This window comes from Euprymna scolopes, chromosome 18 (assembly GCF_053919585.1).
Source record: "Euprymna scolopes isolate OS-2025 chromosome 18, ASM5391958v1, whole genome shotgun sequence".
NCBI lineage: Eukaryota > Metazoa > Mollusca > Cephalopoda > Sepiida > Sepiolidae > Euprymna > Euprymna scolopes.
In genome coordinates this window covers 128,059,654-128,075,851 of record NC_136499.1, presented here as the reverse complement: position 1 = coordinate 128,075,851, position 16,198 = coordinate 128,059,654, and the positions used below count along the sequence as shown (strand labels likewise).

General features: G+C 35.6%; 58 non-coding genes and 2 pseudogenes across 58 annotated transcripts; all 60 read right to left on the bottom strand.

Annotated features, from left to right (window-relative positions):
• Nucleotides 1–120: 120 nt before the first annotated feature.
• On the bottom strand, nucleotides 121–239 carry LOC145300981 (5S ribosomal RNA). The gene has a single exon (XR_013873186.1). It is a non-coding gene; the product is annotated as a 5S ribosomal RNA (ribosomal RNA).
• A 150-nt stretch (nucleotides 240–389) lies between these two features.
• On the bottom strand, nucleotides 390–508 carry LOC145299173 (5S ribosomal RNA). Its single transcript, XR_013871440.1, has one exon. It is a non-coding gene; the product is annotated as a 5S ribosomal RNA (ribosomal RNA).
• A 151-nt stretch (nucleotides 509–659) lies between these two features.
• On the bottom strand, nucleotides 660–778 carry LOC145299558 (5S ribosomal RNA). The gene has a single exon (XR_013871810.1). It is a non-coding gene; the product is annotated as a 5S ribosomal RNA (ribosomal RNA).
• A 151-nt stretch (nucleotides 779–929) lies between these two features.
• LOC145300612 (5S ribosomal RNA) lies at nucleotides 930–1,048 on the bottom strand. Its single transcript, XR_013872826.1, has one exon. It is a non-coding gene; the product is annotated as a 5S ribosomal RNA (ribosomal RNA).
• Nucleotides 1,049–1,199: 151 nt separating this feature from the next.
• Nucleotides 1,200–1,318, bottom strand: LOC145300835 (5S ribosomal RNA). Its single transcript, XR_013873046.1, has one exon. It is a non-coding gene; the product is annotated as a 5S ribosomal RNA (ribosomal RNA).
• A 149-nt stretch (nucleotides 1,319–1,467) lies between these two features.
• Nucleotides 1,468–1,586, bottom strand: LOC145299809 (5S ribosomal RNA). Its single transcript, XR_013872053.1, has one exon. It is a non-coding gene; the product is annotated as a 5S ribosomal RNA (ribosomal RNA).
• A 151-nt stretch (nucleotides 1,587–1,737) lies between these two features.
• On the bottom strand, nucleotides 1,738–1,856 carry LOC145299526 (5S ribosomal RNA). The gene has a single exon (XR_013871780.1). It is a non-coding gene; the product is annotated as a 5S ribosomal RNA (ribosomal RNA).
• Nucleotides 1,857–2,005: 149 nt separating this feature from the next.
• LOC145301316 (5S ribosomal RNA) lies at nucleotides 2,006–2,124 on the bottom strand (annotated as a pseudogene).
• Nucleotides 2,125–2,273: 149 nt separating this feature from the next.
• LOC145299171 (5S ribosomal RNA) lies at nucleotides 2,274–2,392 on the bottom strand. Its single transcript, XR_013871437.1, has one exon. It is a non-coding gene; the product is annotated as a 5S ribosomal RNA (ribosomal RNA).
• Nucleotides 2,393–2,543: 151 nt separating this feature from the next.
• On the bottom strand, nucleotides 2,544–2,662 carry LOC145299170 (5S ribosomal RNA). Its single transcript, XR_013871436.1, has one exon. It is a non-coding gene; the product is annotated as a 5S ribosomal RNA (ribosomal RNA).
• A 151-nt stretch (nucleotides 2,663–2,813) lies between these two features.
• LOC145299169 (5S ribosomal RNA) lies at nucleotides 2,814–2,932 on the bottom strand. Its single transcript, XR_013871435.1, has one exon. It is a non-coding gene; the product is annotated as a 5S ribosomal RNA (ribosomal RNA).
• Nucleotides 2,933–3,084: 152 nt separating this feature from the next.
• LOC145300384 (5S ribosomal RNA) lies at nucleotides 3,085–3,203 on the bottom strand. Its single transcript, XR_013872609.1, has one exon. It is a non-coding gene; the product is annotated as a 5S ribosomal RNA (ribosomal RNA).
• A 149-nt stretch (nucleotides 3,204–3,352) lies between these two features.
• LOC145300832 (5S ribosomal RNA) lies at nucleotides 3,353–3,471 on the bottom strand. Its single transcript, XR_013873043.1, has one exon. It is a non-coding gene; the product is annotated as a 5S ribosomal RNA (ribosomal RNA).
• A 151-nt stretch (nucleotides 3,472–3,622) lies between these two features.
• On the bottom strand, nucleotides 3,623–3,741 carry LOC145299168 (5S ribosomal RNA). Its single transcript, XR_013871434.1, has one exon. It is a non-coding gene; the product is annotated as a 5S ribosomal RNA (ribosomal RNA).
• Nucleotides 3,742–3,892: 151 nt separating this feature from the next.
• Nucleotides 3,893–4,011, bottom strand: LOC145299381 (5S ribosomal RNA). Its single transcript, XR_013871639.1, has one exon. It is a non-coding gene; the product is annotated as a 5S ribosomal RNA (ribosomal RNA).
• Nucleotides 4,012–4,160: 149 nt separating this feature from the next.
• LOC145299808 (5S ribosomal RNA) lies at nucleotides 4,161–4,279 on the bottom strand. Its single transcript, XR_013872052.1, has one exon. It is a non-coding gene; the product is annotated as a 5S ribosomal RNA (ribosomal RNA).
• Nucleotides 4,280–4,430: 151 nt separating this feature from the next.
• LOC145300819 (5S ribosomal RNA) lies at nucleotides 4,431–4,549 on the bottom strand. Its single transcript, XR_013873030.1, has one exon. It is a non-coding gene; the product is annotated as a 5S ribosomal RNA (ribosomal RNA).
• Nucleotides 4,550–4,698: 149 nt separating this feature from the next.
• LOC145300391 (5S ribosomal RNA) lies at nucleotides 4,699–4,817 on the bottom strand. Its single transcript, XR_013872616.1, has one exon. It is a non-coding gene; the product is annotated as a 5S ribosomal RNA (ribosomal RNA).
• Nucleotides 4,818–4,967: 150 nt separating this feature from the next.
• Nucleotides 4,968–5,086, bottom strand: LOC145299167 (5S ribosomal RNA). The gene has a single exon (XR_013871433.1). It is a non-coding gene; the product is annotated as a 5S ribosomal RNA (ribosomal RNA).
• Nucleotides 5,087–5,237: 151 nt separating this feature from the next.
• Nucleotides 5,238–5,356, bottom strand: LOC145299165 (5S ribosomal RNA). Its single transcript, XR_013871431.1, has one exon. It is a non-coding gene; the product is annotated as a 5S ribosomal RNA (ribosomal RNA).
• A 152-nt stretch (nucleotides 5,357–5,508) lies between these two features.
• On the bottom strand, nucleotides 5,509–5,627 carry LOC145299380 (5S ribosomal RNA). The gene has a single exon (XR_013871638.1). It is a non-coding gene; the product is annotated as a 5S ribosomal RNA (ribosomal RNA).
• Nucleotides 5,628–5,776: 149 nt separating this feature from the next.
• On the bottom strand, nucleotides 5,777–5,895 carry LOC145300831 (5S ribosomal RNA). The gene has a single exon (XR_013873042.1). It is a non-coding gene; the product is annotated as a 5S ribosomal RNA (ribosomal RNA).
• A 152-nt stretch (nucleotides 5,896–6,047) lies between these two features.
• Nucleotides 6,048–6,166, bottom strand: LOC145299164 (5S ribosomal RNA). The gene has a single exon (XR_013871430.1). It is a non-coding gene; the product is annotated as a 5S ribosomal RNA (ribosomal RNA).
• Nucleotides 6,167–6,317: 151 nt separating this feature from the next.
• On the bottom strand, nucleotides 6,318–6,436 carry LOC145299163 (5S ribosomal RNA). Its single transcript, XR_013871429.1, has one exon. It is a non-coding gene; the product is annotated as a 5S ribosomal RNA (ribosomal RNA).
• Nucleotides 6,437–6,588: 152 nt separating this feature from the next.
• On the bottom strand, nucleotides 6,589–6,707 carry LOC145300190 (5S ribosomal RNA). The gene has a single exon (XR_013872424.1). It is a non-coding gene; the product is annotated as a 5S ribosomal RNA (ribosomal RNA).
• Nucleotides 6,708–6,857: 150 nt separating this feature from the next.
• Nucleotides 6,858–6,976, bottom strand: LOC145300569 (5S ribosomal RNA). The gene has a single exon (XR_013872784.1). It is a non-coding gene; the product is annotated as a 5S ribosomal RNA (ribosomal RNA).
• Nucleotides 6,977–7,127: 151 nt separating this feature from the next.
• Nucleotides 7,128–7,246, bottom strand: LOC145299162 (5S ribosomal RNA). The gene has a single exon (XR_013871428.1). It is a non-coding gene; the product is annotated as a 5S ribosomal RNA (ribosomal RNA).
• Nucleotides 7,247–7,395: 149 nt separating this feature from the next.
• On the bottom strand, nucleotides 7,396–7,514 carry LOC145300390 (5S ribosomal RNA). Its single transcript, XR_013872615.1, has one exon. It is a non-coding gene; the product is annotated as a 5S ribosomal RNA (ribosomal RNA).
• Nucleotides 7,515–7,663: 149 nt separating this feature from the next.
• LOC145299934 (5S ribosomal RNA) lies at nucleotides 7,664–7,782 on the bottom strand. Its single transcript, XR_013872176.1, has one exon. It is a non-coding gene; the product is annotated as a 5S ribosomal RNA (ribosomal RNA).
• Nucleotides 7,783–7,933: 151 nt separating this feature from the next.
• LOC145299161 (5S ribosomal RNA) lies at nucleotides 7,934–8,052 on the bottom strand. Its single transcript, XR_013871427.1, has one exon. It is a non-coding gene; the product is annotated as a 5S ribosomal RNA (ribosomal RNA).
• Nucleotides 8,053–8,204: 152 nt separating this feature from the next.
• LOC145300040 (5S ribosomal RNA) lies at nucleotides 8,205–8,323 on the bottom strand. Its single transcript, XR_013872278.1, has one exon. It is a non-coding gene; the product is annotated as a 5S ribosomal RNA (ribosomal RNA).
• Nucleotides 8,324–8,472: 149 nt separating this feature from the next.
• LOC145300830 (5S ribosomal RNA) lies at nucleotides 8,473–8,591 on the bottom strand. The gene has a single exon (XR_013873041.1). It is a non-coding gene; the product is annotated as a 5S ribosomal RNA (ribosomal RNA).
• A 151-nt stretch (nucleotides 8,592–8,742) lies between these two features.
• Nucleotides 8,743–8,861, bottom strand: LOC145299160 (5S ribosomal RNA). Its single transcript, XR_013871426.1, has one exon. It is a non-coding gene; the product is annotated as a 5S ribosomal RNA (ribosomal RNA).
• Nucleotides 8,862–9,012: 151 nt separating this feature from the next.
• LOC145299807 (5S ribosomal RNA) lies at nucleotides 9,013–9,131 on the bottom strand. The gene has a single exon (XR_013872051.1). It is a non-coding gene; the product is annotated as a 5S ribosomal RNA (ribosomal RNA).
• Nucleotides 9,132–9,283: 152 nt separating this feature from the next.
• On the bottom strand, nucleotides 9,284–9,402 carry LOC145300655 (5S ribosomal RNA). Its single transcript, XR_013872869.1, has one exon. It is a non-coding gene; the product is annotated as a 5S ribosomal RNA (ribosomal RNA).
• A 150-nt stretch (nucleotides 9,403–9,552) lies between these two features.
• On the bottom strand, nucleotides 9,553–9,671 carry LOC145301240 (5S ribosomal RNA). The gene has a single exon (XR_013873441.1). It is a non-coding gene; the product is annotated as a 5S ribosomal RNA (ribosomal RNA).
• A 149-nt stretch (nucleotides 9,672–9,820) lies between these two features.
• Nucleotides 9,821–9,939, bottom strand: LOC145300357 (5S ribosomal RNA). The gene has a single exon (XR_013872583.1). It is a non-coding gene; the product is annotated as a 5S ribosomal RNA (ribosomal RNA).
• Nucleotides 9,940–10,090: 151 nt separating this feature from the next.
• On the bottom strand, nucleotides 10,091–10,209 carry LOC145299159 (5S ribosomal RNA). The gene has a single exon (XR_013871425.1). It is a non-coding gene; the product is annotated as a 5S ribosomal RNA (ribosomal RNA).
• A 149-nt stretch (nucleotides 10,210–10,358) lies between these two features.
• Nucleotides 10,359–10,477, bottom strand: LOC145299993 (5S ribosomal RNA). The gene has a single exon (XR_013872233.1). It is a non-coding gene; the product is annotated as a 5S ribosomal RNA (ribosomal RNA).
• Nucleotides 10,478–10,628: 151 nt separating this feature from the next.
• LOC145299158 (5S ribosomal RNA) lies at nucleotides 10,629–10,747 on the bottom strand. Its single transcript, XR_013871424.1, has one exon. It is a non-coding gene; the product is annotated as a 5S ribosomal RNA (ribosomal RNA).
• A 152-nt stretch (nucleotides 10,748–10,899) lies between these two features.
• LOC145299157 (5S ribosomal RNA) lies at nucleotides 10,900–11,018 on the bottom strand. Its single transcript, XR_013871423.1, has one exon. It is a non-coding gene; the product is annotated as a 5S ribosomal RNA (ribosomal RNA).
• Nucleotides 11,019–11,168: 150 nt separating this feature from the next.
• On the bottom strand, nucleotides 11,169–11,285 carry LOC145301460 (5S ribosomal RNA; annotated as a pseudogene).
• A 150-nt stretch (nucleotides 11,286–11,435) lies between these two features.
• Nucleotides 11,436–11,554, bottom strand: LOC145299156 (5S ribosomal RNA). Its single transcript, XR_013871422.1, has one exon. It is a non-coding gene; the product is annotated as a 5S ribosomal RNA (ribosomal RNA).
• A 149-nt stretch (nucleotides 11,555–11,703) lies between these two features.
• LOC145299992 (5S ribosomal RNA) lies at nucleotides 11,704–11,822 on the bottom strand. The gene has a single exon (XR_013872232.1). It is a non-coding gene; the product is annotated as a 5S ribosomal RNA (ribosomal RNA).
• A 151-nt stretch (nucleotides 11,823–11,973) lies between these two features.
• LOC145299154 (5S ribosomal RNA) lies at nucleotides 11,974–12,092 on the bottom strand. The gene has a single exon (XR_013871420.1). It is a non-coding gene; the product is annotated as a 5S ribosomal RNA (ribosomal RNA).
• A 152-nt stretch (nucleotides 12,093–12,244) lies between these two features.
• LOC145299153 (5S ribosomal RNA) lies at nucleotides 12,245–12,363 on the bottom strand. The gene has a single exon (XR_013871419.1). It is a non-coding gene; the product is annotated as a 5S ribosomal RNA (ribosomal RNA).
• Nucleotides 12,364–12,513: 150 nt separating this feature from the next.
• LOC145300608 (5S ribosomal RNA) lies at nucleotides 12,514–12,632 on the bottom strand. The gene has a single exon (XR_013872822.1). It is a non-coding gene; the product is annotated as a 5S ribosomal RNA (ribosomal RNA).
• Nucleotides 12,633–12,783: 151 nt separating this feature from the next.
• LOC145300749 (5S ribosomal RNA) lies at nucleotides 12,784–12,902 on the bottom strand. Its single transcript, XR_013872960.1, has one exon. It is a non-coding gene; the product is annotated as a 5S ribosomal RNA (ribosomal RNA).
• A 151-nt stretch (nucleotides 12,903–13,053) lies between these two features.
• LOC145299152 (5S ribosomal RNA) lies at nucleotides 13,054–13,172 on the bottom strand. Its single transcript, XR_013871418.1, has one exon. It is a non-coding gene; the product is annotated as a 5S ribosomal RNA (ribosomal RNA).
• A 152-nt stretch (nucleotides 13,173–13,324) lies between these two features.
• On the bottom strand, nucleotides 13,325–13,443 carry LOC145299151 (5S ribosomal RNA). The gene has a single exon (XR_013871417.1). It is a non-coding gene; the product is annotated as a 5S ribosomal RNA (ribosomal RNA).
• Nucleotides 13,444–13,594: 151 nt separating this feature from the next.
• Nucleotides 13,595–13,713, bottom strand: LOC145300704 (5S ribosomal RNA). The gene has a single exon (XR_013872916.1). It is a non-coding gene; the product is annotated as a 5S ribosomal RNA (ribosomal RNA).
• Nucleotides 13,714–13,864: 151 nt separating this feature from the next.
• Nucleotides 13,865–13,983, bottom strand: LOC145299716 (5S ribosomal RNA). Its single transcript, XR_013871964.1, has one exon. It is a non-coding gene; the product is annotated as a 5S ribosomal RNA (ribosomal RNA).
• Nucleotides 13,984–14,134: 151 nt separating this feature from the next.
• LOC145300771 (5S ribosomal RNA) lies at nucleotides 14,135–14,253 on the bottom strand. The gene has a single exon (XR_013872982.1). It is a non-coding gene; the product is annotated as a 5S ribosomal RNA (ribosomal RNA).
• A 149-nt stretch (nucleotides 14,254–14,402) lies between these two features.
• Nucleotides 14,403–14,521, bottom strand: LOC145299991 (5S ribosomal RNA). Its single transcript, XR_013872231.1, has one exon. It is a non-coding gene; the product is annotated as a 5S ribosomal RNA (ribosomal RNA).
• Nucleotides 14,522–14,672: 151 nt separating this feature from the next.
• LOC145299578 (5S ribosomal RNA) lies at nucleotides 14,673–14,791 on the bottom strand. Its single transcript, XR_013871830.1, has one exon. It is a non-coding gene; the product is annotated as a 5S ribosomal RNA (ribosomal RNA).
• A 152-nt stretch (nucleotides 14,792–14,943) lies between these two features.
• On the bottom strand, nucleotides 14,944–15,062 carry LOC145300536 (5S ribosomal RNA). Its single transcript, XR_013872753.1, has one exon. It is a non-coding gene; the product is annotated as a 5S ribosomal RNA (ribosomal RNA).
• A 149-nt stretch (nucleotides 15,063–15,211) lies between these two features.
• LOC145299806 (5S ribosomal RNA) lies at nucleotides 15,212–15,330 on the bottom strand. Its single transcript, XR_013872050.1, has one exon. It is a non-coding gene; the product is annotated as a 5S ribosomal RNA (ribosomal RNA).
• Nucleotides 15,331–15,481: 151 nt separating this feature from the next.
• On the bottom strand, nucleotides 15,482–15,600 carry LOC145299936 (5S ribosomal RNA). The gene has a single exon (XR_013872178.1). It is a non-coding gene; the product is annotated as a 5S ribosomal RNA (ribosomal RNA).
• A 150-nt stretch (nucleotides 15,601–15,750) lies between these two features.
• On the bottom strand, nucleotides 15,751–15,869 carry LOC145299724 (5S ribosomal RNA). Its single transcript, XR_013871972.1, has one exon. It is a non-coding gene; the product is annotated as a 5S ribosomal RNA (ribosomal RNA).
• Nucleotides 15,870–16,018: 149 nt separating this feature from the next.
• LOC145299990 (5S ribosomal RNA) lies at nucleotides 16,019–16,137 on the bottom strand. The gene has a single exon (XR_013872230.1). It is a non-coding gene; the product is annotated as a 5S ribosomal RNA (ribosomal RNA).
• Nucleotides 16,138–16,198: the final 61 nt, after the last annotated feature.

Genomic DNA, 16,198 nt, shown 5'->3' with positions numbered 1-16,198 from the left:
TTTCAATATTTATTTACCAAATGTGATAATGTAATGATATTTTTTTTTTGTTTTTTTATCTAATATTTTACATTAAAGTCGAACGCATTTTTATGAGTTTTTCCAAAAATTCAGGGGAAATGCTTACAGCACCTGGTATTCCCAAGACGCCACCCATCTAAGTACTGGCCAGGCTCTACGTTGCTTAACTTCGGGGATCGGACGAGAACCGGTGTTTTCAACGTGATATGGCCGTAAGCGAAGACGCGCCATAATTTTAACTATTACAATTTCAATATTTATTTACCAAATCTGATAATGTAATGATATTTTTTTTTTGTTTTTTTATCTAATATTTTACATTAAAATCGAACGCATTTTTATGAGTTTTTCCAAAAATTCAGGGGAAATGCTTACAGCACCTGGTATTCCCAAGCGGTCACCCATCTAAGTACTGACCAGGCTCTACGTTGCTTAACTTCGGGGATCGGACGAGAACCGGTGTTTTCAACGTGATATGGCCGTAAGCGAAGACGCGCCATAATTTTAACTATTACAATTTCAATATTTATTTACCAAATCTGATAATGTAATGATAATTTGTTTTTTGTTTTTTTATCTAATATTTTACATTAAAATCGAACGCATTTTTATGAGTTTTTCCAAAAATTCAGGGGAAATGCTTACAGCACCTGGTATTCCCAAGCGGTCACCCATCTAAGTACTGACCAGGCTCTACGTTGCTTAACTTCGGGGATCGGACGAGAACCGGTGGTTTCAACGTGATATGGCCGTAAGCGAAGACGTGCCATAATTTTAACTATTACAATTTCAATATTTATTTACCAAATCTGATAATGTAATGATATTTTGTTTTTTGTTTTTTTATCTAATATTTTACATTAAAATCGAACGCATTTTTATGAGTTTTTCCAAAAATTCAGGGGAAATGCTTACAGCACCTGGTATTCCCAAGCAGTCACCCATCTAAGTACTGACCAGGCTCTACGTTACTTAACTTCGGGGATCGGACGAGAACCGGTGTTTTCAACGTGATATGGCCGTAAGCGAAGACGTGCCATAATTTTAACTATTACAATTTCAATATTTATTTACCAAATCTGATAATGTAATGATATTTTGTTTTTTGTTTTTTTATCTAATATTTTACATTAAAATCGAACGCATTTTTATGAGTTTTTCCAAAAATTCAGGGGAAATGCTTACAGCTCCTGGTATTCCCAAGCGGTCACCCATCTAAGCACTGACCAGGCTCTACGTTGCTTAACTTCGGGGATCGGACGAGAACCGGTGTTTCCAACGTGATATGGCCGTAAGCGAAGAAGTGCGATAATTTTAACTATTACAATTTCAATATTTATTTACCAAATCTGATAATTTAATGATACTTTATTTGTTTTTTTTATCTAATATTTTACATTAAAGTCGAACGCATTTTTATGAGTTTTTCCAAAAATTCAGGGGAAATGCTTACAGCACCTGGTATTCCCAAGCGGCCACCCATCTAAGTACTGACCAGGCTCTACGTTGCTTAACTTCGGGGATCGGACGAGAACCGGTGTTTTCAACGTGATATGGCCGTAAGCGAAGACGCGCCATAATTTTAACTATTACAATTTCAATATTTATTTACCAAATCTGATAATGTAATGATATTTTGTTTTTTGTTTTTTTATCTAATATTTTACATTAAAATCGAACGCATTTTTATGAGTTTTTCCAAAAATTCAGGGGAAATGCTTACAGCACCTGATATTCCCAAGCGGTCACCCATCTAAGTACTGACCAGGCTCTACGTTGCTTAACTTCGGGGATCGGACGAGAACCGGTGTTTTCAACGTGATATGGCCGTAAGCGAAGAAGTGCCATAATTTTAACTATTACAATTTCAATATTTATTTACCAAATCTGATAATTTAATGATACTTTATTTGTTTTTTTTACCTAATATTTTACATTAAAATCGAACGCATTTTTATGAGTTTTTCCAAAAATTCAGGGGAAATGCTTACAGCATCTGGTATTCCCAAGCGGTCACCCATCTAAGTACTGACCAGGCTCTACGTTGCTTCACTTCGCGGATCGGACGAGAACCGGTGTTTTCAACGTGATATGGCCGTAAGCGAAGAAGTGCGATAATGTTAACTATTACAATTTCAATATTTATTTACCAAATCTGATAATTTAATGATACTTTATTTGTTTTTTTTATCTAATATTTTACATTAAAATCGAACGCATTTTTATGAGTTTTTCCAAAAATTCAGGGGAAATGCTTACAGCACCTGGTATTCCCAAGCGGTCACCCATCTAAGTACTGACCAGGCTCTACGTTGCTTAACTTCGGGGATCGGACGAGAACCGGTGTTTTCAACGTGATATGGCCGTAAGCGAAGACGTTCCATAATTTTAACTATTACAATTTCAATATTTATTTACCAAATCTGATAATGTAATGATATTTTGTTTTTTGTTTTTTTATCTAATATTTTACATTAAAATCGAACGCATTTTTATGAGTTTTTCCAAAAATTCAGGGGAAATGCTTACAGCACCTGGTATTCCCAAGCGGTCACCCATCTAAGTACTGACCAGGCTCTACGTTGCTTAACTTCGGGGATCGGACGAGAACCGGTGTTTTCAACGTGATATGGCCGTAAGCGAAGACGTGCCATAATTTTAACTATTACAATTTCAATATTTATTTACCAAATCTGATAATGTAATGATATTTTGTTTTTTGTTTTTTTATCTAATATTTTACATTAAAATCGAACGCATTTTTATGAGTTTTTCCAAAAATTCAGGGGAAATGCTTACAGCACCTGGTATTCCCAAGCGGTCACCCATCTAAGTACTGACCAGGCTCTACGTTGCTTAACTTCGGGGATCGGACGAGAACCGGTGTTTTCAACGTGATATGGCCGTAAGCGAAGACGTGCCATAATTTTAACTATTACAATTTCAATATTTATTTACCAAATCTGATAATGTACTGATATTGTGTTTTTTGTTTTTTTTACCTAATATTTTACATTAAAATCGAACGCATTTTTATGAGTTTTTCCAAAAATTCAGGGGAAATGCTTACAGCACCTGGTATTCCCAAGCGGTCACCCATCTAAGTACTGACCAGGCTCTACGTTGCTTAACTTCGGGGATCGGACGAGAACCGGTGTTTCCAACGTGATTTTGCCGTAAGCGAAGAAGTGCGATAATTTAAACTATTACAATTTCAATATTTATTTACCAAATCTGATAATTTAATGATACTTTATTTGTTTTTTTTATCTAATATTTTACATTAAAGTCGAACGCATTTTTATGAGTTTTTCCAAAAATTCAGGGGAAATGCTTACAGCACCTGGTATTCCCAAGCGGCCACCCATCTAAGTACTGAACAGGCTCTACGTTGCTTAACTTCGGGGATCGGACGAGAACCGGTGTTTTCAACGTGACATGGCCGTAAGCGACGATTTGCCATAATTTTAACTATTACAATTTCAATATTTATTTACCAAATCTGATAATGTAATGATATTTTGTTTTTTGTTTTTTTATCTAATATTTTACATTAAAATCGAACGCATTTTTATGAGTTTTTCCAAAAATTCAGGGGAAATGCTTACAGCACCTGGTATTCCCAAGCGGTCACCCATCTAAGTACTGACCAGGCTCTACGTTGCTTAACTTCGGGGATCGGACGAGAACCGGTGTTTTCAACGTGATATGGCCGTAAGCGAAGACGTGCCATAATTTTAACTATTACAATTTCAATATTTATTTACCAAATCTGATAATGTAATGATATTTTGTTTTTTGTTTTTTTATCTAATATTTTACATTAAAATCGAACGCATTTTTATGAGTTTTTCCAAAAATTCAGGGGAAATGCTTACAGCACCTGGTATTCCCAAGCGGTCACCCATCTAAGTACTGACCAGGCTCTACGTTGCTTAACTTCGGGGATCGGACGAGAACCGGTGTTTCCAACGTGATATGGCCGTAAGCGAAGAAGTGCGATAATTTTAACTATTACAATTTCAATATTTATTTACCAAATCTGATAATTTAATGATACTTTATTTGTTTTTTTTATCTAGTATTTTACATTAAAGTCGAACGCATTTTTATGAGTTTTTCCAAAAATTCAGGGGAAATGCTTACAGCACCTGGTATTCCCAAGCGGCCACCCATCTAAGTACTGACCAGGCTCTACGTTGCTTAACTTCGGGGATCGGACGAGAACCGGTGTTTTCAACGTGATATGGCCGTAAGCGAAGACGCGCCATAATTTTAACTATTACAATTTCAATATTTATTTACCAAATCTGATAATGTAATGATATTTTGTTTTTTGTTTTTTTATCTAATATTTTACATTAAAATCGAACGCATTTTTATGAGTTTTTCCAAAAATTCAGGGGAAATGCTTACAGCACCTGGTATTCCCAAGCGGTCACCCATCTAAGTACTGACCAGGCTCTACGTTGCTAGACTTCGGGGATCGGACGAGAACCGGTGTTTTCAACGTGATATGGCCGTAAGCGAAGAAGTGCCATAATTTTAACTATTACAATTTCAATATTTATTTACCAAATCTGATAATTTAATGATACTTTATTTGTTTTTTTTACCTAATATTTTACATTAAAATCGAACGCATTTTTATGAGTTTTTCCAAAAATTCAGGGGAAATGCTTACAGCATCTGGTATTCCCAAGCGGTCACCCATCTAAGTACTGACCAGGCTCTACGTTGCTTAACTTCGGGGATCGGACGAGAACCGGTGTTTTCAACGTGATATGGCCGTAAGCGAAGAAGTGCGATAATGTTAACTATTACAATTTCAATATTTATTTACCAAATCTGATAATGTAATGATACTTTATTTGTTTTTTTTTATCTAATATTTTACATTAAAATCGAACGCATTTTTATGAGTTTTTCCAAAAATTCAGGGGAAATGCTTACAGCACCTGGTATTCCCAAGCGGTCACCCATCTAAGTACTGACCAGGCTCTACGTTGCTTAACTTCGGGGATCGGACGAGAACCGGTGTTTTCAACGTGATATGGCCGTAAGCGAAGACGTGCCATAATTTTAACTATTACAATTTCAATATTTATTTACCAAATCTGATAATGTAATGATATTTTGTTTTTTGTTTTTTTATCTAATATTTTACATTAAAATCGAACGCATTTTTATGAGTTTTTCCAAAAATTCAGGGGAAATGCTTACAGCACCTGGTATTCCCAAGCGGTCACCCATCTAAGTACTGACCAGGCTCTACGTTGCTTAACTTCGGGGATCGGACGAGAACCGGTGTTTTCAACGTGATATGGCCGTAAGCGAAGACGTGCCATAATTTTAACTATTACAATTTCAATATTTATTTACCAAATCTGATAATGTACTGATATTGTGTTTTTTGTTTTTTTTACCTAATATTTTACATTAAAATCGAACGCATTTTTATGAGTTTTTCCAAAAATTCAGGGGAAATGCTTACAGCACCTGGTATTCCCAAGCGGTCACCCATCTAAGTACTGACCAGGCTCTACGTTGCTTAACTTCGGGGATCGGACGAGAACCGGTGTTTCCAACGTGATATGGCCGTAAGCGAAGAAATGCGATAATTTAAACTATTACAATTTCAATATTTATTTACCAAATCTGATAATTTAATGATACTTTATTTGTTTTTTTTATCTAATATTTTACATTAAAGTCGAACGCATTTTTATGAGTTTTTCCAAAAATTCAGGGGAAATGCTTACAGCACCTGGTATTCCCAAGCGGCCACCCATCTAAGTACTGAACAGGCTCTACGTTGCTTAACTTCGGGGATCGGACGAGAACCGGTGTTTTCAACGTGACATGGCCGTAAGCGACGACGTGCCATAATTTTAACTATTACAATTTTAATATTTATTTACCAAATCTGATAATGTAATGATATTTTGTTTTTTGTTTTTTTTATCTAATATTTTACATTAAAATCGAACGCATTTTTATGAGTTTTTCCAAAAATTCAGGGGAAATGCTTACAGCACCTGGTATTCCCAAGCGGTCACCCATCTAAGTACTGACCAGGCTCTACGTTGCTTAACTTCGGGGATCGGACGAGAACCGGTGTTTTCAACGTGATATGGCCGTAAGCCAAGACGTGCCATAATTTTAACTATTACAATTTCAATATTTATTTACCAAATCTGATTATGTAATGATATTTTGTTTTTTGTTTTTTTATCTAATATTTTACATTAAAATCGAACGCATTTTTATGAGTTTTTCCAAAAATTCAGGGGAAATGCTTACAGCACCTGGTATTCCCAAGCGGTCACCCATCTAAGTACTGACCAGGCTCTACGTTGCTTAACTTCGGGGATCGGACGAGAACCGGTGTTTTCAACGTGATATGGCCGTAAGCGAAGACGTGCCATAATTTTAACTATTACAATTTCAATATTTATTTACCAAATCTGATAATGTACTGATATTGTGTTTTTTGTTTTTTTTACCTAATATTTTACATTAAAATCGAACGCATTTTTATGAGTTTTTCCAAAAATTCAGGGGAAATGCTTACAGCACCTGGTATTCCCAAGCGGTCACCTATCTAAGTACTGACCAGGCTCTACGTTGCTTAACTTCGGGGATCGGACGAGAACCGGTGTTTTCAACGTGATATGGCCGTAAGCGAAGAAGTGCGATAATTTTAACTATTACAATTTCAATATTTATTTAACAAATCTGATAATTTAATGATACTTTATTTGTTTTTTTTTATCTAATATTTTACATTAAAATCGAACGCATTTTTATGAGTTTTTCCAAAAATTCAGGGGAAATGCTTACAGCACCTGGTATTCCCAAGCGGCCACCCATCTAAGTACTGACCAGGCTCTACGTTGCTTAACTTCGGGGATCGGACGAGAACTGGTGTTTTCAACGTGATATGGCCGTAAGCGAAGACGCGCCATAATTTTAACTATTACAATTTCAATATTTATTTACCAAATCTGATAATGTAATGATATTTTGTTTTTTGTTTTTTTATCTAATATTTTACATTAAAATCGAACGCATTTTTATGAGTTTTTCCAAAAATTCAGGGGAAATGCTTACAGCACCTGGTATTCCCAAGCGGTCACCCATCTAAGTACTGACCAGGCTCTACGTTGCTTAACTTCGGGGATCGGACGAGAACCGGTGTTTTCAACGTGATATGGCCGTAAGCGAAGAAGTGCCATAATTTTAACTATTACAATTTCAATATTTATTTACCAAATCTGATAATTTAATGATACTTTATTTGTTTTTTTTACCTAATATTTTACATTAAAATCGAACGCATTTTTATGAGTTTTTCCAAAAATTCAGGGGAAATGCTTACAGCATCTGGTATTCCCAAGCGGTCACCCATCTAAGTACTGACCAGGCTCTACGTTGCTTAACTTCGGGGATCGGACGAGAACCGGTGTTTTCAACGTGATATGGCCGTAAGCGAAGAAGTGCGATAATGTTAACTATTACAATTTCAATATTTATTTACCAAATCTGATAATTTAATGATACTTTATTTGTTTTTTTTATCTAATATTTTACATTAAAATCGAACGCATTTTTATGAGTTTTTCCAAAAATTCAGGGGAAATGCTTACAGCACCTGGTATTCCCAAGCGGTCACCCATCTAACTACTGACCAGGCTCTACGTTGCTTAACTTCGGGGATCGGACGAGAACCGGTGTTTTCAACGTGATATGGCCGTAAGCGAAGACGTGCCATAATTTTAACTATTACAATTTCAATATTTATTTACCAAATCTGATAATGTAATGATATTTTGTTTTTTGTTTTTTTATCTAATATTTTACATTAAAATCGAACGCATTTTTATGAGTTTTTCCAAAAATTCAGGGGAAATGCTTACAGCACCTGGTATTCCCAAGCGGTCACCCATCTAAGTACTGACCAGGCTCTACGTTGCTTAACTTCGGGGATCGGACGAGAACCGGTGTTTTCAACGTGATATGGCCGTAAGCGAAGACGTGCCATAATTTTAACTATTACAATTTCAATATTTATTTACCAAATCTGATAATGTACTGATATTGTGTTTTTTGTTTTTTTTACCTAATATTTTACATTAAAATCGAACGCATTTTTATGAGTTTTTCCAAAAATTCAGGGGAAATGCTTACAGCACCTGGTATTCCCAAGCGGTCACCCATCTAAGTACTGACCAGGCTCTACGTTGCTTAACTTCGAGGATCGGACGAGAACCGGTGTTTCCAACGTGATATGGCCGTAAGCGAAGAAGTGCGATAATTTAAACTATTACAATTTCAATATTTATTTACCAAATCTGATAATTTAATGATACTTTATTTGTTTTTTTTATCTAATATTTTACATTAAAGTCGAACGCATTTTTATGAGTTTTTCCAAAAATTCAGGGGAAATGCTTACAGCACCTGGTATTCCCAAGCGGCCACCCATCTAAGTACTGAACAGGCTCTACGTTGCTTAACTTCGGGGATCGGACGAGAACCGGTGTTTTCAACGTGACATGGCCGTAAGCGACGACGTGCCATAAGTTTAACTATTACAATTTTAATATTTATTTACCAAATCTGATAATGTAATGATATTTTGTTTTTTGTTTTTTTATCTAATATTTTACATTAAAATCGAACGCATTTTTATGAGTTTTTCCAAAAATTCAGGGGAAATGCTTACAGCACCTGGTATTCCCAAGCGGTCACCCATCTAAGTACTGACCAGGCTCTACGTTGCTTAACTTCGGGGATCGGACGAGAACCGGTGTTTTCAACGTGATATGGCCGTAAGCCAAGACGTGCCATAATTTTAACTATTACAATTTCAATATTTATTTACCAAATCTGATTATGTAATGATATTTTGTTTTTTGTTTTTTTATCTAATATTTTACATTAAAATCGAACGCATTTTTATGAGTTTTTCCAAAAATGCAGGGGAAATGCTTACAGCACCTGGTATTCCCAAGCGGCCACCCATCTAAGTACTGACCAGGCTCTACGTTGCTTAACTTCGGGGATCGGACGAGAACCGGTGTTTTCAACGTGATATGGCCGTAAGCGAAGACGTGCCATAATTTTAACTATTACAATTTCAATATTTATTTACCAAATCTGATAATGTACTGATATTGTGTTTTTTGTTTTTTTTACCTAATATTTTACATTAAAATCGAACGCATTTTTATGAGTTTTTCCAAAAATTCAGGGGAAATGCTTACAGCACCTGGTATTCCCAAGCGGTAACCTATCTAAGTACTGACCAGGCTCTACGTTGCTTAACTTCGGGGATCGGACGAGAACCGGTGTTTTCAACGTGATATGGCCGTAAGCGAAGAAGTGCGATAATTTTAACTATTACAATTTCAATATTTATTTAACAAATCTGATAATTTAATGATACTTTATTTGTTTTTTTTTATCTAATATTTTACATTAAAATCGAACGCATTTTTATGAGTTTTTCCAAAAATTCAGGGGAAATGCTTACAGCACCTTGTATTCCCAAGCGGTCACCCATCTAAGTACTGACCGGGCTCTACGTTGCTTAACTTCGGGGATCGGACGAGAACCGGTGTTTTATACGTGATATGGCCGTAAGCGAAGACGTGCCATAATTTTAACTATTACAATTTCAATATTTATTTACCAAATCTGATAATTCAATGAAATTTTTTTTTTGTTTTTTTTCTAATATTTTACATTAAAATCGAACGCATTTTTATGAGTTTTTCCAAAAATTCAGGGGAAATGCTTACAGCACCTGGTATTCGCAAGCGGTCACCCATCTAAGTACTGACCAGGCTCTACGTTGCTTAACTTCGGGGATCGGACGAGAACCGGTGTTTTCAACGTGACATGGCCGTAAGCGACGACGTGCCATAATTTTAACTATTACAATTTCAATATTTATTTACCAAATCTGATAATGTAATGATATTTTGTTTTTTGTTTTTTTATCTAATATTTTACATTAAAATCGAACGCATTTTTATGAGTTTTTCCAAAAATTCAGGGGAAATGCTTACAGCACCTGGTATTCCCAAGCGGTCACCCATCTAAGTACTGACCAGGCTCTACGTTGCTTAACTTCGGGGATCGGACGAGAACCGGTGTTTTCAACGTGATATGGCCGTAAGCGAAGACGTGCCATAATTTTAACTATTACAATTTCAATATTTATTTACCAAATCTGATAATTTAATGATAATTTATTTGTTTTTTTTACCTAATATTTTACATTAAAATCGGACGCATTTTTATCAGTTTTTCCAAAAATTCAGGGGAAATGCTTACAGCACCTGGTATTCCCAAGCGGTCACCCATCTAAGTACTGACCAGACTCTACGTTGCTTAACTTCGGGGATCGGACGAGAACCGGTGTTTTCAACGTGATATGGCCGTAAGCGAAGACGTGCCATAATTTTAACTATTACAATTTCAATATTTATTTACCAAATCTGATAATGTAATGATATTTTGTTTTTTGTTTTTTTATCTAATATTTTACATTAAAATCGAACGCATTTTTATGAGTTTTTCCAAAAATTCAGGGGAAATGCTTACAGCACCTGGTATTCCCAAGCGGTCACCCATCTAAGTACTGACCAGGCTCTACGTTGCTTAACTTCGGGGATCGGACGAGAACCGGTGTTTTCAACGTGATATGGCCGTAAGCGAAGACGTGCCATAATTTTAACTATTACAATTTCAATATTTATTTACCAAATCTTATAATGTACTGATATTGTGTTTTTTGTTTTTTTTACCTAATATTTTACATTAAAATCGAACGCATTTTTATGAGTTTTTCCAAAAATTCAGGGGAAATGCTTACAGCACCTGGTATTCCCAAGCGGTCACCCATCTAAGTACTGACCAGGCTCTACGTTGCTTAACTTCGGGGATCGGACGAGAACCGGTGTTTTCAACGTGATATGGCCGTAAGCGAAGAAGTGCAATAATTTTAACTATTACAATTTCAATATTTATTTACCAAATCTGATAATTTAATGATACTTTATTTGTTTTTTTTTATCTAATATTTTACATTAAAATCGAACGCATTTTTATGAGTTTTTCCAAAAATTAAGGGGAAATGCTTACAGCACCTGGTATTCGCAAGCGGTCACCCATCTAAGTACTGACCGGACTACGTTGCTTAACTTCGGGGATCGGACGAGAACCGGTGTTTTATACGTGATATGGCCGTAAGCGAAGACGTGCCATAATTTTAACTATTACAATTTCAATATTTATTTACCAAATCTGATAATTCAATGAAATTTTTTTTTTGTTTTTTTATCTAATATTTTACATTAAAATCGAACGCATTTTTATGAGTTTTTCCAAAAATTCAGGGGAAATGCTTACAGCACCTGGTATTCCCAAGCGGTCACCCATCTAAGTACTGACCAGGCTCTACGTTGCTTAACTTCGGGGATCGGACGAGAACCGGTGTTTTCAACGTGATATGGCCGTAAGCGAAGACGTGCCATAATTTTAACTATTACAATTTCAATATTTATTTACCAAATCTGATAATTTAATGATAATTTATTTGTTTTTTTTACCTAATATTTTACATTAAAATCGGACGCATTTTTATCAGTTTTTCCAAAAATTCAGGGGAAATGCTTACAGCACCTGGTATTCCCAAGCGGTCACCCATCTAAGTACTGACCAGACTCTACGTTGCTTAACTTCGGGGATCGGACGAGAACCGGTGTTTTCAACGTGATATGGCCGTAAGCGAAGACGTGCCATAATTTTAACTATTACAATTTCAATATTTATTTACCAAATCTGATAATGTAATGATATTTTGTTTTTTGTTTTTTTATCTAATATTTTACATTAAAATCGAACGCATTTTTATGAGTTTTTCCAAAAATTCAGGGGAAATGCTTACAGCACCTGGTATTCCCAAGCGGTCACCCATCTAAGTACTGACCAGGCTCTACGTTGCTTAACTTCGGGGATCGGACGAGAACCGGTGTTTTCAACGTGATATGGCCGTAAGCGAAGACGTGCCATAATTTTAACTATTACAATTTCAATATTTATTTACCAAATCTGATAATGTACTGATATTGTGTTTTTTGTTTTTTTTACCTAATATTTTACATTAAAATCGAACGCATTTTTATGAGTTTTTCCAAAAATTCAGGGGAAATGCTTACAGCACCTGGTATTCCCAAGCGGTCACCCATCTAAGTACTGACCAGGCTCTACGTTGCTTAACTTCGGGGATCGGACGAGAACCGGTGTTTTCAACGTGATATGGCCGTAAGCGAAGAAGTGCAATAATTTTAACTATTACAATTTCAATATTTATTTACCAAATCTGATAATTTAATGATACTTTATTTGTTTTTTTTTATCTAATATTTTACATTAAAATCGAACGCATTTTTATGAGTTTTTCCAAAAATTCAGGGGAAATGCTTACAGCACCTGGTATTCCCAAGCGGTCACCCATCTAAGTACTGACCAGGCTCTACGTTGCTTAACTTCGGGGATCGGACGAGAACCGGTGTTTTATACGTGATATGGCCGTAAGCGAAGACGTGCCATAATTTTAACTATTACAATTTCAATATTTATTTACCAAATCTGATAATGTAATGATATTTTGTTTTTTGTTTTTTTATCTAATATTTTACATTAAAATCGAACGCATTTTTATGAGTTTTTCCAAAAATTCAGGGGAAATGGTTACAGCACCTGGTATTCCCAAGCGGTCACCCATCTAAGTACTGACCAGGCTCTACGTTGCTTAACTTCGGGGATCGGACGAGAACCGGTGTTTTCAACGTGACATGGCCGTAAGCGAAGACGTGCCATAATTTTAACTATTACAATTTCAATATTTATTTACCAAATCTGATAATGTAATGATATTTTGTTTTTTGTTTTTTTATCTAATATTTTACATTAAAATCGAACGCATTTTTATGAGTTTTTCCAAAAATTCAGGGGAAATGCTTACAGCACCTGGTATTCCCAAGCGGTCACCCATCTAAGTACTGACCAGGCTCTACGTTGCTTAACTTCGGGGATCGGACGAGAACCGGTGTTTTCAACGTGATATGGCCGTAAGCGAAGACGTGCCATAATTTTAACTATTACAATTTCAATATTTATTTACCAAATCTGATAATGTACTGATATTGTGTTTTTTGTTTTTTTTACCTAATATTTTACATTAAAATCGAACGCATTTTTATGAGTTTTTCCAAAAATTCAGGGGAAATGCTTACAGCACCTGGTATTCCCAAGCGGTCACCCATCTAAGTACTGACCAGGCTCTACGTTGCTTAACTTCGGGGATCGGACGAGAACCGGTGTTTTCAACGTGATATGGCCGTAAGCGAAGAAGTGCAATAATTTTAACTATTACAATTTCAATATTTATTTACCAAATCTGATAATTTAATGATACTTTATTTGTTTTTTTTTTATCTAATATTTTACATTAAAATCGAACGCATTTTTATGAGTTTTTCCAAAAATTCAGGGGAAATGCTTACAGCACCTGGTATTCCCAAGCGGTCACCCATCTAAGTACTGACCGGGCTCTACGTTGCTTAACTTCGGGGATCGGACGAGAACCGGTGTTTTATACGTGATATGGCCGTAAGCGAAGACGTGCCATAATTTTAACTATTACAATTTCAATATTTATTTACCAAATCTGATAATTCAATGAAATTTTTTTTGTTGTTTTTTTATCTAATATTTTACATTAAAGTCGAACGCATTTTTATGAGTTTTTCCAAAAATTCAGGGGAAATGCTTACAGCACCTGGTATTCCCAAGCGGTCACCCATCTAAGTACTGACCAGGCTCTACGTTGCTTAACTTCGGGGATCGGACGAGAACCGGTGTTTTCAACGTGACATGGCCGTAAGCGACGACGTGCCATAATTTTAACTATTACAATTTCAATATTTATTTACCAAATCTGATAATGTAATGATATTTTGTTTTTTGTTTTTTTATCTAATATTTTACATTAAAATCGAACGCATTTTTATGAGTTTTTCCAAAAATTCAGGGGAAATGCTTACAGCACCTGGTATTCCCAAGCAGTCACCCATCTAAGTACTGACCAGGCTCTACGTTGCTTAACTTCGGGGATCGGGCGAGAACCGGTGTTTTCAACGTGATATGGCCGTAAGCGAAGACGTGCCATAATTTTAACTATTACAATTTCAATATTTATTTACCAAATCTGATAATTTAATGATAATTTGTTTGTTTTTTTTACCTAATATTTTACATTAAAATCGGACGCATTTTTATCAGTTTTTCCAAAAATTCAGGGGAAATGCTTACAGCACCTGGTATTCCCAAGCGGTCACCCATCTAAGTACTGACCAGACTCTACGTTGCTTAACTTCGGGGATCGGACGAGAACCGGTGTTTTCAACGTGATATGGCCGTAAGCGAAGACGTGCCATAATTTTAACTATTACAATTTCAATATTTATTTACCAAATCTGATAATGTAATGATATTTTGTTTTTTGTTTTTTTATCTAATATTTTACATTAAAATCGAACGCATTTTTATGAGTTTTTCCAAAAATTCAGGGGAAATGCTTACAGCACCTGGTATTCCCAAGCGGTCACCCATCTAAGTACTGACCAGGCTCTACGTTGCTTAACTTCGGGGATCGGACGAGAACCGGTGTTTTAAACGTGATATGGCCGTAAGCGAAGACGTGCCATAATTTTAACTATTACAATTTCAATATTTATTTACCAAATCTGATAATGTACTGATATTGTGTTTTTTGTTTTTTTTACCTAATATTTTACATTAAAATCGAACGCATTTTTATGAGTTTTTCCAAAAATTCAGGGGAAATGCTTACAGCACCTGGTATTCCCAAGCGGTCACCCATCTAAGTACTGACCAGATTCTACGTTGCTTAACTTCGGGGATCGGACGAGAACCGGTGTTTCCAACGTGATATGGCCGTAAGCGAAGAAGTGCGATAATTTTAACTATTACAATTTCAATATTTATTTACCAAATCTGATAATTTAATGATACTTTATTTGTTTTTTTTATCTAATATTTTACATTAAAGTCGAACGCATTTTTAGGAGTTTTTCCAAAAATTCAGGGGAAATGCTTACAGCACCTGGTATTCCCAAGCGGCCACCCATCTAAGTACTGACCAGGCTCTACGTTGCTTAACTTCGGGGATCGGACGAGAACCGGTGTTTTCAACGTGATATGGCCGTAAGCGAAGACGCGCCATAATTTTAACTATTACAATTTCAATATTTATTTACCAAATCTGATAATGTAATGATATTTTGTTTTTTGTTTTTTTATCTAATATTTTACATTAAAATCGAACGCATTTTTATGAGTTTTTCCAAAAATTCAGGGGAAATGCTTACAGCACCTGGTATTCCCAAGCGGTCACCCATCTAAATACTGACCAGGCTCTACGTTGCTTAACTTCGGGGATCGGACGAGAACCGGTGTTTTCAACGTGATATGGCCGTAAGCGAAGAAGTGCCATAATTTTAACTATTACAATTTCAATATTTATTTACCAAATCTGATAATTTAATGATACTTTATTTGTTTTTTTTTACCTAATATTTTACATTAAAATCGAACGCATTTTTATGAGTTTTTCCAAAAATTCAGGGGAAATGCTTACAGCACCTGGTATTCCCAAGCGGTCACCCATCTAAGTACTGACCAGGCTCTACGTTGCTTTACTTCGGGGATCGGACGAGAACCGGTGTTTTCAACGTGATATGGCCGTAAGCGAAGACGTGCCATAATTTTAACTATTACAATTTCAATATTTATTTACCAAATCTGATAATTTAATGATAATTTATTTGTTTTTTTTACCTAATATTTTACATTAAAATCGGACGCATTTTTATCAGTTTTTCCAAAAATTCAGGGGAAATGCTTACAGCACCTGGTATTCCCAAGCGGTCACCCATCTAAGTACTGACCAGACTCTACGTTGCTTAACTTCGGGGATCGGACGAGAACCGGTGTTTTCAACGTGATATGGCCGTAAGCGAAGACGTGCCATAATTTTAACTATTACAATTTCAATATTTATTTACCAAATCTGATAATG